The sequence below is a fragment of the Triticum dicoccoides genome, chromosome 5A (genome assembly GCF_002162155.2).
Source record: "Triticum dicoccoides isolate Atlit2015 ecotype Zavitan chromosome 5A, WEW_v2.0, whole genome shotgun sequence".
Classification (NCBI taxonomy): Eukaryota; Viridiplantae; Streptophyta; class Magnoliopsida; order Poales; family Poaceae; genus Triticum; species Triticum dicoccoides.
In genome coordinates, this window is record NC_041388.1 from 72,652,669 (window position 1) to 72,668,247 (window position 15,579).

The 15,579-nt window shown below is 43.2% G+C and overlaps 2 pseudogenes; both read left to right on the forward strand.

Annotated features, from left to right (window-relative positions):
- Positions 1-1,636: 1,636 nt before the first annotated feature.
- Positions 1,637-2,081, forward strand: LOC119297015 (annotated as a pseudogene).
- An 8,414-nt stretch (positions 2,082-10,495) lies between these two features.
- LOC119299394 lies at positions 10,496-12,753 on the forward strand (annotated as a pseudogene).
- The last annotated feature ends 2,826 nt before the right edge of the window (positions 12,754-15,579 follow it).

The following is a 15,579-nucleotide window of genomic DNA, read 5'->3' on the forward strand; positions in this document are numbered from 1 at the left end:
CACGACTTTCTAGGTCAGCGATCAGGTGGCGTCCTTCAGCACATGCTGATTGAACCGGTCCTGTGGCTCCTTAGGTGTAGCTAAGGTAGGTTAAGTTGTATAGTAATCGGTCAAAACTACGGTAAAACAACACCAACCAAATATATATGTAGTTTTTGGAAAACCGTGAAAAATGCAATTTTTAGAAACTGTAGTATCTGTTGCCCACACATTGCAATACCAAGGTTTCGGAATACTATTGTATTTTAAAGACCATGCTGCCAAACTAGGCCATACGTTTTTTTCTTACAATTCCTAAAAGGGCCTAAATGAGTATATATTAGAGATGTTTGACTGGTCCAACTAAAAAAAGACATTTGACTGGTTAAACGCGATTTCATCTACCGTAATAATTGTTAACAGCTTAGTACGTATTACCTCCGTCCAAATTTTTGTCTTAGATTTATATAGACTAGCACATATGTTCGTGCGTTGCAACAAAATTTGAAACAGGAGCATCTTTTAAAATTCACAAACATTTTTTGAAAACACCAACTTTTTATAATAACATGAACATTATTTGAATTTGTGAACATTTTCTTAGAATAGGAACATGTGTTGTAAATTCATAACATTTTTCGAAAATGTGTATCTTTCATACGCGAACATTATTTTGAAATGTCAAAATTTCACTAAAACAAGAATATTTCACAAATTTGTAGCAATTTTCAAAATGATATTTTCTTTTTGGAAATCATGCACAATTTTTGAAAACAATAAAACAAATTTGAAAAAATGGAAAACTTTTTTCATGTTCCGAATATTTTTCAAAATAGCAACAAAAGTTTGGAATTCTAAACATTTTCTAAAATTTGTTTTTTAATTCTGAACGTTTTTTGAGATTTTTGAAATTATGAAATAAATTCTATAAGAAAATAAAATTGGAAGGGAAAAAAGAAATAGGGAAAGGAGAATAAAAATAGAAGTAAAACAAAGAAAAAAATGGGCTAGCCCATTATTGGTTGTACTGTGCGAAGTTCCGACTATTTGTCGCCCTGTGTGGAAAATACAATTTTCCTAGCTGCGGGGGCAGAAAAAAAGTGGGCTGGCTTCGCTAGGCCACAACACGTGGTCCACGTATGAAATTCTGAAAAAGCCTTTATTTTCTAGCAGACAAGCGCATAAGAATTTATGTACCACCTCGGATAAAAAAAATCTTTCCAGCGGTGAACGGATGAAAAATTGACGAAACGCACATTGCTTTATTAGTGTGTGTGTGTGTGTGTGTGTGTATAGGCTATTCTGTTACGCGTAACAGAATATTATTCTGTTACCTTACTTGAACTGATGGTTTCAGACGGTTGTACTGATGATTTTCATCTCATTAAACTCTGAGCTATTTTTCTCTACAGGAGCGCGCACGTCATGGCGTGGGCGAGAAGCGGAAGGAGTAGGGCGCCTCTTGCATTGCGGCCCTTGCGCACACGCGGTAGAGTGGCGGTACAAGTCCACACGCAGGCGGCGACGGGAGCATGAGAGAACGCGGGGGAAGCAAAGAAGCACGCGTCCATGGCGGCAGGGGACTTGGCGCAGCAACGGCGAACCGAGCGGAAAAGAGAAGAGCTCGATCACGTCGTACGTCGCTCGGCCGATCGAGATGTACCAGGCGATCCCCTACAGCGTCGGCCGGCTGCCGGCGTGCCTACAGCAGTCCGAGCAGGCCGAGGCCGAGGGCGCGGCCGGCCAGGAGGGCGGGCTTGCGGCTCACCGACACAGCGGCGAGGGGCGACGGCAGGGAGGTGGTGAGGAGGGCGGTGGCAGAGAGCCTGGTGCTGGTGGTGGGGAGGCGCGGGTGCTACCTCAGCCACGTGGTGAAGCGGCTGTTGCAGGGGCTCGGGGTGAACCCCGCCGTGCACGAGGTCGCCGACGAGGCCGAGCTCGCTGCAGCGGTGGCCGGGAACGCTGGAGGTGAGGCCGTCGTCACGCTGCTGGCGGTGTTCGTCGGTGGGAGGAACCTCGGCGGGCTCGATCGGCTCATGGTCGTGCACATCTCCGGTGAGCTCGTGCCCGTACTCAAGGACGCCGGCGCGCTCTGGCTCTGAGTCTCTGACTCTAAGAAAACCAAAGATGCATACGGGACGGGGTACTACAAATGTACGAACAACCGTTTGATCATGAGTTAAACTTCTTTTCAATTCTCTTTTTGACTCTTGATGAGATTATGTGAGTTACTACTACTCGATCTTCAGTCTCTCTTGATTGGGATCAATAATGGAGTACCAGCTTAGCTATAGTTAGGCCTAAATTCTTTTGATTAGGGTAGGAAAAACTAGGAACTATTGTGCCATCTCGTGCTTATTTTCGACCACACGCTTGTAAATACATGGATGAGTGAAGAGGGGTGTACTTTTTAGCACTGTATAAATCATGTTCCTTTCATCTTGCACATTAGTTTTCTAGATGCCAATTCATTTTGTCTTTGAAGGTTTCTTCTAGCAGGCTTATGATGTTATCACGAAATGGCGCTATGTTGGATATTTGTAATCCATGAAGGGATGCTTGTTTGTTGCAGCTGATTTCCCTCTCTCTTCTTCTATAGTACTCCTATTTATCATATATTAATTTTAAATTATTCTGAAAATAGAGGACTCGAACTGATCTCCAATTTTTGGGTTTGTACTGAGCGGTTTTCATAGACTAGACTTTACTCTGTTTTTTCCGTAAGATTTTCCTCGTAACTTCCCAACGATCTATGGTATAACTTGCATGATTTATTTAGTTGAACTGAATGTCATTTTTTTCAAAAATAAAATATTTATTTGCAACGGTGTTTTGGACTTCTCTCATTTTACGACCTAAACATTTACCATTTGAATTTTCATATAGGGTTTTCTTTCTGTTTGAGCTTTTTTCGCGTCCCGAGCATGGTGCCGGGGCATGGCGCGTGTTATAGGGTTTTCTTTTGAACTCCCATTGTAGTAATACATGGACTTATGTGATGATAGGAATTCTTGGACTAGCACATGACGGTAGAGCACACACGATAAACATTCTGAAGTCGTCTAAGCTACAACATTTGAGGCGCGGGCAACAACGGCGGCGCTCGCGGCGGCACTCGTACTAATCTACGTGTGTGTTTGTACAGATGAGGTATTTTTTTCATAGAGTAATTTTGAATGGTTCCGAAAAAAGTACTAGACTTCACTTTTTTTGGTATGGCTTTTCCTTGCAACTTTTCAATGGTTTACGGTTTTCATAGTCCTCGAACTTGCATGGATTATATCATTATCATTGAACTGAATGCTAACTTTTGAAAACAAAATGTTTTGTGTTTTTTTTAACTCAATTTTTTTGCTACGATGTTTTGGACTTCTCGCGTTTTGCAACTTCAACTTTTACCATTTAAATTTTCATGGGTTTTTTATTTTGTTTGAGCTTTTTCCCGAACTTATCTGAGACTTCATGTTTGAACATACAACCGATGAGACTAGATCAAACATTTTGATGGAAACAGTAGTTCAAACATTAAAAAGTGCAGAAACGGTAGAAAATTTTAGTTCAGTTACTCTTGCTCAATCACAATCGGGCAGGCCCTGCTCAACACCACCTACCAAGACAGAAACGCTACACCAAACATGTGTTGGACTTACCTAGAGGAAGCTGGCATATAGTGCAAAAGAAATGAGACACGTGACAATGTTATAACCGATGAGACTAGATCAACCACAAAGAAGTGTAGCCATGTTCTTCACAAACCAAACCAAATCGTCTCAGGTTTCGATTATCTAACATGAACAAAAGAGATCCGGAACACACACGCGTCTGCAAAAGCTTCATCAGGAGCAAACTCACAGCAGGTTCCCATGAGTGTGAATTAACAAGGGTGGCATGGCACCAAGTTACTGCACCAGCTTAATTCCTATGTACTACATACTGTACTTAGCAGTGGTGGTGCCACTAGCAGCGGAGGTGATGTTATCTATGGTGCAAAGATGACACTCTCAGGACCTCCTCTTCCTCTTCTTCTTGTCCTCGGACTTGGCTCCTGCGTTCTTGAGCTGCAGTGGAACACAACACCGTCAACCATCTCAATGGATCACATCATATAAAAATGAATCGAATTTTAGCAACCGTGGGTGGAGGATGAGTAGTCAGCCAAGGTGGCTAGGGTGCTTACCCCGATGATGAGGACACGACGAGGACAATGGCGAAACTGGCGAAGAGGGTGAGTGCGTGCTTGATGTAGCCCATGACGCCGCGGCGCGCCCTCTCGATGATCTCCTTCGTGTCATACACCATGTTGAACTTGTGGAGTTCTGATTTTTGAACCTTCCAATAGTAATACATGTACCGGGCGGTACAAGATTGTTGAGCAGCTGACCCACAGAAACAAAAACACTCCTGGAGTGCACACGCAAAATCATTTACAAAAATAGTAGTAGCAAGAAGCAATAAACAGCCGCACATACACGTGTTTTTGAGAGTGAAGCAACGGAGAGGCAAAGGTGTACGCAGCATAAACTTCATCCTGTTTTATGATGAGCACATCCACGATGCATCCTGTTTTATGTTAACCAAGTGAAAGTACGGTGCTCATTCTGAAGCATAACCACAAGCACTTGTTTCTATTATATGAAGATGGAAACACAGAGGAAATCGGACTCACCATCAGAAGTAGATGAACTGAAAAGCGTACAAAAGATGAACTTGTGCATACAAAAGACGAACTAAATCACCATCTCTGTACTGAACTTATGTATCTAGACAATGCAATCCTATTATTATATCTTGTCAAAAATCTCAAATTAAAATTTGAACTTATCGAACATGCACATGGAACGGACAACAATTCACATAAATACTGTGTTACTTCCCTAGATGCTTCTACAATCACGGGAAATACAAGTCTACCCACACCACTATCCCAACCAAAATTGAAACTTGCATTCACAGGTTGTTGTGGAGTTTTCAACTTGTAACAACTAAAACACTTTAGCCGTAGTGTAACATCAAACCTTAAGAAAAAATGCCAGTTCTCATTGGGCATATGAACAATCAATCACCTTCTCTGCATCAATGGAAAATCATAGTTCATTACATGAAATCAAATTAGCAATCAATTTTTGTTGGTGAGAGATAAGAGAGAGGAGATACGAACGGGGAGTTCAACCCCGCTGCTACATCCTCCTCGGCAGAGGCACGCAGTGAGGATGCCACCTCGTTGATATGCTTACAGGCAAACTGAATGTTGAAGTGCAGCAACAAGTTATTTGCCACATGGACAAAGAATTTTATTCGGGTTTTATTTTGAACTTGCCTGGAAGTAATACTTGTACTTTAGTCCCAGTACAAGTATCATGCCTATAATTTGTAAACAAAAAAAGATGCAGAATTTACAAATGAAAAGATTAAAATAAAAGTTGAAACAACAGAGAAACTATGAAGCAAATAGCATGAGTGATCTTCTAGTTGAAGCACTATATTTTACTGATTTATTTTTGTCAGTGAACTTTTGTAATTTAGGTACTAGATCTCACTGATGTTATTTACTCTTCGTTTTTTGAAGGCATTTTTCAGTACACGTTGAATTCTTTTTTAAACACACCCACAGTTGAAATGGATTAGTACATGCGGAAAATATCAGTTTTCATAAGCAAAACTTGCACTGAATTAGTTAAACTCTGAATATGTTCAGAGAACATTAGAGTCTCATGCTACTCTAGGCCACACACCGAACCAAGCTTTTCAACATGATGCATCTTCTCATATGGAATGTATACACGGAACCAAAACAATTTCTTATAATACTTCTTAGCCCATTCGCTTCAAGCTTTAGAAGAAAAACTTTGGGGGTAGGGAGAACAGAAGATGAATTTCTAAACTACATTTCTCTGCACTGAATTCCTATCAGATGTTGAACTTTCTAACCTGCAGTTGCCCAGAAGCCATCCCAAATTCTGCTTGGACTAATGTCCGTGTTCCACTTGGACGGCTGCCAGTCACCATGTGATATTTTTATGCTCTCAACCTCCTGCGTATATATTTAAACTGATGGTTTTCTCTCATTGAACATTCTACCTCGCAAGTCTGAACTATGCGAACTTTATTCTGGCCAAACTATTACAAATTTTCTATACAGCGAACTACCGTACAATATAAAACTGATTTTTTTAACACGCACATTGCACTGATTCATCTTTCCTTTATGAACTGATGATAAAATATATACTGGGTTGCTACACCAGCAGCAAATTCAGAAAAGCGCAGTGGTCTTGCCACCGAACATGGTGCTAACGATGATGTGAATCACGCCAAGTTGGAATGTACTACAGACATTAAAATAGAATAAATAGAGAACATGTTGACCAAATCATGACACCCTTAAGAACCTTAGGCCTAGTTAGATAGATATCACAATGCAATGGTGGTATACAAATAGTGAACATTTCAGTTAATAACGTGAGTGCACCATCAGGGTTCAGTGACCACACCCCCTCTCTTTAACTTACTTTTGTTTCTGAACCACATTCTGGTACGTGTTTCTCAACAATGCAAGATCATTATTCACTTGCAGCTGACAAATTAACCAATGGTTGACTATAATGAAGTGCATATATAGTGAAAAGAATTAAAACGTTGATCAACTTATACTAGATTCTTTTTTTTAAAAACTAACATGTACTGTTTTGCTTAGCCTGGGATGGATTGTTAGAATTTCTAAAGGCACTTAATTACCTTCAAGACTGCAAGAGTGAAGGATGCCTTTTTTCATATTTTATTTATTTATGCTACTCATTCACATAATTTTACAAATGGACCAAACTTGTTGTACAAAGTACTAAACAGATTCATGTAGAAACAATACTACAATATTTGTGAACAAAAGGTCGTACAGAAGTTGTACTGATCCACGGAAAGATTTGGTACTGGCAAGAAAATAAATATGAAATCTATCTTGGAGATTCGACATATGTTCCATTGATTACATTCAATCATGTATGTAATGAAGAAACAAAATGCAACTCCACAATTTAGTAGTTCATGTAAAAAAACAACCAAGTTAATGTACAGTAACATCATAAGTTCAGAAATAAAATTAAAAAGAGTTTTGTACTGTTTTTGCTATAACAACTAAGTTAATGTACGCCATGGGGCTGGACTAGGATAGCGCTGCATATCCTGGAGTGGTGGAGAGGAAGCTCATGTCACTACCAAATCTATCAGGGTACTACAAATTCAAGGAACATAAGTAAAACGAAACTAATTTATTACAAGCACTCCTATGAACAGAACTTAATTTAGAAATTGAGGTGATCATAAACAGTGAAAACAAGAGTTTGCTACTGCTAGATTTCCAATCGCAGAACAACTTCTAGGAACGTGTGGGAGTCAGACAACATGCCTGAACTGTGTGTTGATTGGTAGTTGAACTTGCTACCCATCCACACTAGTACCAGCGGCACAAGACCGCGGTATTTAAGCAAATACCTAATGGCATTAAGAAAACAAGTGACTAAAACATTTAGCAATGAAAGCGATGCTACAGAAAAATTGAACTGATGTTTTTCTGTCATTCCGACAAACCTCCAGCATTTTTTTGAACTAATTTTTATCCTATCATTGTAATGTCAGTTTAGGCTTTTGGAATGAGGTGAAAACCTCTAGTCTATTTGAACTTTTACTGAACATTCAAAAATGTTTGAACTGATGTGAATCCTTTCACTGAACTACTACTACTACATTTTTTCATGAACCTACCCATGTATACGGATAAGTTCTATTTCTGCTAGGCATTTGCACAATTTTGTGCTAAGCAAAGATAGAAAGAAAACAACTTGGAAATGTTTCCTGCCGCCGCACGTCAACGGGGGTTTGGATATGGATGAAGTGACTGCCCCATTTTTCTTGTACTGAAGCTTGTTTCTTGAAATTTAAGACAATGCAAATATTATCTACAATATGGACATTTAGTATACTCTGAACTATACTCTTTGGCACTTTTGAACTAAGGTAATATTCTGTCCACTGAACTAAACAGTGGACAAACCAACAACATAAATCCTCAAGCAATAATCAAGAGAGCTCACAATCTCCAAGGAAGATGCCTATGAATTCGCCATGGAAGGGCCTCCCACTCCCCTGCTCTATCTCCTCCCACTCCCTGCACACACACACACACACGCAGAGCAGAGAGAGAGGATGAGAGGGAGATGGCAGAGCTGGATCGAGGATGGAGCACAGGGTGGCCTGTACGCAGCTTTTTCTCATGACCGGCTATGGAGCGTGCTGTTGTACTGACGAGGCAAAGGTCCAAATATATGAAGGGACTAGTAAGGGTCTCAGGAATTGACTACATTATTTTAGTTAACTCGATCTTCATCAGTACTAGAATGACTGGACAAGAAGTTTGGATTTGTAGCAGCACACACACTAAACTTACACATCTTTTTGAACTTTTTTAGGTGATTGCATCAGTACTAATATGATTGGAAAAATACTTCAGATTTGTAGCAGCACACACACGAAACTTACAAAATTTTATGGAAATGCATGAGTTCTGATTTATCAGTACATAGTTTTATGGAAATGCGTGATTTAATTTCTTATAGGCACTATCTAGGCAAAGAACACTCGGTATTGAAATTTTTTCCAAGTATGTATTGAACTGATATATTTTTTGTCAATGAACTGTTGTAGTATAGGTACTCACAATCTCCAACGAAGTTGATATATGTACATGTTAAAAAGATAATAAACTTCATGTATATTAATTTTGAGAAGTTCAGAAAGAAACTTTTTTAAAAGTTTGTACTGAAAAGATGTGCAAACATATTTAGTGCTTTTTTTAGGAAGGAACTCAATTCAACAAAACATATGCAAACATCTTGGCTTTGAACATCTGTATTTTTATTTTGAGCTTACTTCTCTTGAGATTTGAACTGATTTGTTTTACAGGCACACGAACAACTTCGAATGAGCTGATGTTAGTACATGTAAAAAAGATGACCAAGTGCATGTATATTAACTGGAGAAGTTCAAAAAGGAGCTTCATCTTCACCATACTGACTAGATCAATACTGAAAACCTGAAGTATGAGAGGGAGACCAGCTTAAGTTCAAACTACACAAACATAAGCTGCAAGCTCCATGTTCCAACTTGTAGATGACTAATTTTAATATCAAATTCCTCAGTCCAACATTAAGATAACACACAAGACCGGTTAGCCAACAAGCTCACAATACCAATTCCGCTGACTTTGTTTACCTCGACACATGTCGGAGACGGGCACGATGGGGTCCCGGTCGCCAGCCCGCTTCCGATGTTGATGGTCAGCAGGGACACCACAGCGAGGAGGGAAACCTAGTGCCCAAGCTTGTGGGCGGACGGGTTGGGCGGCGGTAGTGGTGCGGCGCATCGACGAGACTAGAAGGGGCGGCCGGGGCGCGGGGAGGTGGTGGTGTAGCGCGTCGGCGGGACTAGGAGGGGCGGCGCATCACCGGGAGGTGGTGGCGGGGTGCGTCGGCGGGGAAGGAGACGGCGAGACTACGAGAGGTGGTGGCGCGGCGCGTCGCCGGGAGGTAGGCGGCTGCACATCGGTGGGATGTGGTGGCGGGGCGCGTCGGCGAGAAGGGGAGGGGGCGGCACGTCGCTGGGAGGCAGGGGCTGCACATTGGCGAGGGAGGAGACGGCGCGTCTGCGGGAGGTGGTGGCGCGGCGCGTCACCGGGAGGTGGGGGCGAGGCCCGTCAGCGGGAGGTGGAGTTGCGGCGCGCCGGTCTCTTTTCAGTGTACCGAAATGCATATCGGGCCCTATAAGGGGCGATGGTAACAGAATATTATTCTGTTACGGGTAACAGAATAGTCCAGCCCTATATATATATAGAGAGAGAGTGAGTACTATGTAGGAGTACTGAGTATGAGAAATACACTTTGGTTCCTAGTTGTATATACACCCTATATGGGGTTTTTTTAATAATTAAACAAAAATCAAAATAGTTCAGAAGTATTTTCAGAATAAACTTGACTTACTTTTGCACTAGTATATAAATTTTCACGAAAAAAAAACAATGTTGACTTTATAGAAAAAGACAAATTTTATTTGCTATTATAGGTCACTATTCACACTATTTTGACCAAAAAATTGTCTTTTTGAAAAGAAGTCAAATGGGGAATGTTTTTTGTGAAAATTTTCTCATAAGTACAATAGAAGGTCAAGTTTATTAAAAAAAAGTATTTTTAGAATTTTTTGACTTTTTATTAAATTACTAAAAAAAATCTTATAGGCTGTAGATGTCCCCGTAGACCAAACATCCGCGCCCGAGTACGGGAAATACACTTTTTTTCGTGGCAGCCTGCACACTGAAAAAGACCTGTCTCCTCGTGGATCACACACAAAACACTTATCTGCATATTTTCCTTGCATGTGCCGAGGGGAATCAGGACCTATGTATCGCAAAGACACAAACACCCATCCGCATACCTTTCATGCTTGGATAGAGAAATGTGTTACAGCCAACCAGTTTTCATCACAAACTACACTGAGAGTGATGCATATATCTGCTTGGTCACACATACACACCCAAGTAGTGCTAGTGCCAAGGCCAAAACGTTTCAATAATGGAGCTTACATTGACATTGCCCATGGCCATGGCCTTGGTCACCATCCTCATCGTACTCGTCCTCAGCTCCGTCTTCTCACGGCGCCGCCAGAGTGAGGCCCTGAACCTCCCGCCGGGACCGCGGGGCTGGCCAGTGCTCGGCAGCCTCGGCGCCCTCGCGGGCGCGCTCTGGCTGCGCTCGCGGCGCGCCACGGCCCGCTCATGCACCTCCGTCTTGGTTCCTACCACGCCGTCGTCGCCTCCTCCGCCGATGTCGCCCGGCTCGTCCTCAAGACACACGACCTCGCCTTCGCCGACCGTCCGTGCACCGCTGCCGGCGAGCACGCCGCGTACGGGTACCTTGGTATCGTGCACACCCCGTATGGCGCATATTGGCGTATGGCGCGCAGGCTCTGCGCCACCGAGCTCTTCTCCCCGCGCCGCGTCGACTCGTACGAGTATATTCGGAAGCAGGAGCTCCGGGCGCTCGTGTGTGGCCTGTTCGAATGCCGCGGCCGTGCCGTTGCGGTCCGGCAGCACCTGGCGGACGCCACGCTGCGGAATGTCCTGCGCATGTCGATCGGGGAGAAGTGGTCGGGCTGCTACGGCAGCCCTGAGGGTGAGGAGTTCCGGCGAACGCTTGATGAAGCGTTCGCGGTGACCGGAGCGGTGAGCAACGTCGGCGAGTGGGTGCCATGGCTCGGGTGGCTCGACGTGCAGGGCTGCGTCCGGAGGATGAAGAGGTTGAGCAAGGTGTACGATCGGTTCCTCGAGAGGATTCTCGATGAGCACGACGAGGAGCGGCGCCAGGTGGCGATGGCTACCGGAACTGGCCACGGCGAGTCCGCTGCAGCGAGGTACTTGGTGGACGTGCTGCTGCAGCTCGCCGAGGAGGAAGGCGAGACGGCTGGGACGTCGTCAACAGAAGCAAGGCTCACGCGTGACGGCGTCAAGGCCTTTGTCCAGGACATCATCGCCGGTGGCACGGAGAGCTCTGCGGTGACCATGGAGTGGACCATGTCGGAGCTCTTGCGCCGGCCGGATGCCGCAGCCGCCGCCACCGAGGAGCTCGACCGCGTGGTGGGCCGCAGCCGGTGGGTCGAAGAAAGCGACCTGGCCCGCCTCCCCTACATCGACGCCGTGGTGAAGGAAACAATGCGGCTGCACCCGGTGGGCCCGCTTCTAGTCCCGCACATGGCTCGGGAGGACACACTGGTCACCGGCTACGACGTCCCCGCCGGCGCGCGCGTGCTGGTGAACGTGTGGGCCATTGCGCGAGACCCGGCGTCGTGGCCCGACCGGCCCGACGAGTTCCGGCCGGAGCGCTTCGCCGGGAGCGCCGTGGACGTTCGTGGGCAGCACTTCGAGGTGCTGCCGTTCGGTGCCGGGCGGCGGATATGCCCGGCGTACGGGCTGGCGATGAAGGTGATAGGCGCCGGCCTGGCCAACCTGCTGCAAGGATTCGCGTGGCGGCTGCCCGAGGGGGTCTCGCCGGAGGACCTGAGCATGGAGGAGCATGTCGGGCTGTCGACGCGCAGGAAGGTGCCACTCGTCGCCGTACCGGAGCCCAGGCTGCCGGCGCATCTCTACACCGCCATGACCTGATCAGAACCGTGCATGCAAAATCAATTTCCCGAACAGTTGATTCAATCGACTGAATTAGCTCAACGCAGCTTGGTGGAGCTCTCTTCTCAGCCACACCATCTTTCCTGGTCTCTCAGAGCATCTCCAACAGCCGTCCAATACGTGGTGCTTAAAAAAAAGAGTTTACAGCACGCAAGTACTTTTTTTAGGGTGTTAGAAGATGTTTGCTCCAACAAACGCTGTAAAACATGTAGCGCGTGCGAGTCCAGCTGTTCCAATCAAACGGTCCCATCTGCAGCAGCCTAGAATTTACAGCGCGCGCGACCGACGCACTAAATATGCTGCGCGCGATGCCTTTTTAATATGCGCACTGCAGTAGTTATAGCGCGCAGGCTTTCTATGCGGCTGTCGGAGATTTTAAATCAGGTCCGTGCATGATAAAAGCAGATTTTATACCGCGGGTCGCTTATATAGCGCTTGTGTTGAAGAACGCAAAGTAACTTTTACCGGCACCGGGAGCTACCGGCAACGCACACCCAATGGGGTTCAGCCACATGGTGTGTATCCCAATACAGTTGCACGTATTTGACATCTTTTTCTGGCTTTTAAGTGTTGGCATTTCTCTCTTGTGGGTTCCTCCATTGGCAGATAAAGATAGCATGCATTGTCCTGTCCTTCTATTTTTCTTTCACACGGGTACAAGGTTATGACACATTCACTCTCTCCTCTCCCACCAACAAAACATCATTTTATGAGGTAATTGCACAAACCACCGTTTGTTGGGGCTAGTGCTGCATAAAACACCTACTATACAGGTCTGTTGCGAAGAACACGACATATTGATGTAATACATTGCAAATAGGTCTAATCTAATGTTTAGACGCATAATTTCAAATAGATAGGTCCCGCTTGTAAGGGCAATTTCAACCGTCCGATGCAAACAAACATGATTTTTGTTTGTTTTTTGTTCGTTCGGGTCAGTCAAGCAGACGCTTGTCCGATTTTTGATTTAGAACGGTCAATGCGCCCACCTTGACCGACACATTTGTCCACGTGGTGTTAAATAAATAAATAGGCACATAAAATATTTAAATTTAAAACATAATTAAACATTAAAACCTCCAGGCAAAGTCCACTTCAAACATAATTAAACATAAAAACATAATGAAAACAAAAAAGCCTCCTAGCCGTCCTCGCCCATAGCCCTAAGTGTCATCCTCGTTGTTGGAGCAGGTGAGGTCGAGGAACTCCGGCGGCTGCGCCCAGGGGAACATCGTCTGGTAGGCCGCCAGCTTGGCCTCCTCCGACAAGGCCGCCTGGCTCAGGGCGCCTCCTCCTCCTGCTCCCGCCGCTCCTCCTCCTCCTCCTCCTCGTGCAGCCAGTGCTGTCGGTGCTCCTCCTCCCCGCGCTCGCGTTGCATGCGGCGCTCCCCATCGGCCCGCTCCTCCTCTAGCGCGGTGCCACTGCTAAAGTTAGGTCACTTGCTCCTCCTCCGACGCATCGAGCCACACCCGCGGCATGCCGACCCTCCCGCACGACGCCCTGCCACCACATATGTCCCGGTGGCTACGGGCGGAGCCGCCGCGGGCGCATACGATGGCGGTGGTAGTGAAGGATAGACGCAATCACCGGCCGCGGAGAGCTAGAGCTCCTCCTTCGAACCAGGTGTGTGAGATTAGTCATTATTATTTTGTGATGACCACTACTTGGATGTAGTGGCCACATAAAAACTACTTGGATGCTAAAATCTAATGGCAACAATATCTACCATGTTTTTGGTGCTAGTGATCACATGCCGAACTTCTTTCATTCAACATTTTGTTCAAAATTTAATAATTTCAGAAAATGTGAAAAATTTGACATTACCATTTAGGGAAAGTTTTACCCCATTTAGACCAATGGTTTGCTAGAGTGTGGAAGTTTTAGTTAGCCCATACTATTTTTTATTCAAATTTTGACATTTTTAGTAAAATGTGAAATAATTCCTGCAAATATTACATGTATTCAATATTAATTTGGGAAAGTTATGGCTCAATTGGACCACATGTTTGGGAAGACAATGACAGTCTAATATGTTGGCTGTTGTGGCCGGTTTTTATTGCCACATGTGCACTTACAAGCAAGACCTATCTATCTGGAATTATATCAATGTGTCTAAACACTAGATTAGACCTATTTGCAATGTATTACACCAATATGTGGTGTTCTTCGCAACAAACCTGTATAGTAGGTGTTTTGTGCAACACTAGCCTCAATAAGTGGTGGTTTGTGCAATTCCCTCTCATTTTATTCACCCCATGACAATTTTAATCATTCATATCTTTCAAGTTATAATTTTGTTTTTGAAATAATTTATATATTTGAATTAGTAGCGCAAAGATCGGACCTTTAGAACAAGATCAATCTTGGATATATTTAAAACACGTTAAATTTTCAACGTTTCAATTAACATATTTCACTCAATATATTTTGTGTGGAACTACTTATTTTAGTGTTCAATACTCATATTTGTGATCAGTGAAATACGTTTCAATTTTGTTGGAAATACACAATGAAATTTGTTTTTAAAATATATTTTGTAATGAGTGAAATCAGTTTTTGAAACGATTGAAATATAGGAGTATTTCAATCGAGTGAGCATAATGTGTTTTCTCATAATAGTGGAATGTATACTTTTTAAGTGAGTGTAACATGTTTTCTAAAAATGTGTGAAATGAGTGAAATCTATTTTTTAAAATGAGTGTAATGTGTTTTCTGAAACTAGTGAAATCAATATTTTTGTAATGAGTGATATCGGTTTTTGAAACAAGTAAAATATAGTATTTTAACTCAGTGAATGTAATGTGTTTTCTGGAACAAGCGAAATAGGTTATTTGAAAAAGTGGAATATAACCAACATTTTATGTGAAACTGCATTTTTCAGTGTTTGAAATTGACATTTGTTATGAGTGAAATACGTTTCAATATATTTTGTAAATTTGCAGTGAAATTAGTTTTGCAAAATGAGCGTAATGTGTTTTCTGAAATTAGTGAAATTGTTTTTCTAAGCTGATAATTTTTAGAAATGAGCGAAACCAGTTTCCTGAAGTAAAAGGTTTTTTAATTGAGGACCAATATTTGAAATGAGTGTCTATTCTTCGTACATTTTACACATATTTTCGTGTGAAATACGTGTAACTTGTTATATTAATTTTTTTACAATGTCGTTTCAGTTTTTCCAATTCCAATTTCATTTTTCACAATGATTGACGCTGATTATTTCAACTCCCAAAGAAATGATTTCAATTCTTCAAAAAATAAAGTTTCAATCCAATTAAAAAATACACTATCATATTTTACAAAATACTGAAATTTTGTATTTCAATAGAGTGGCATAAACAATTTTTAATTTTTTGCAATGTCATTTCAGCTATTCCGAT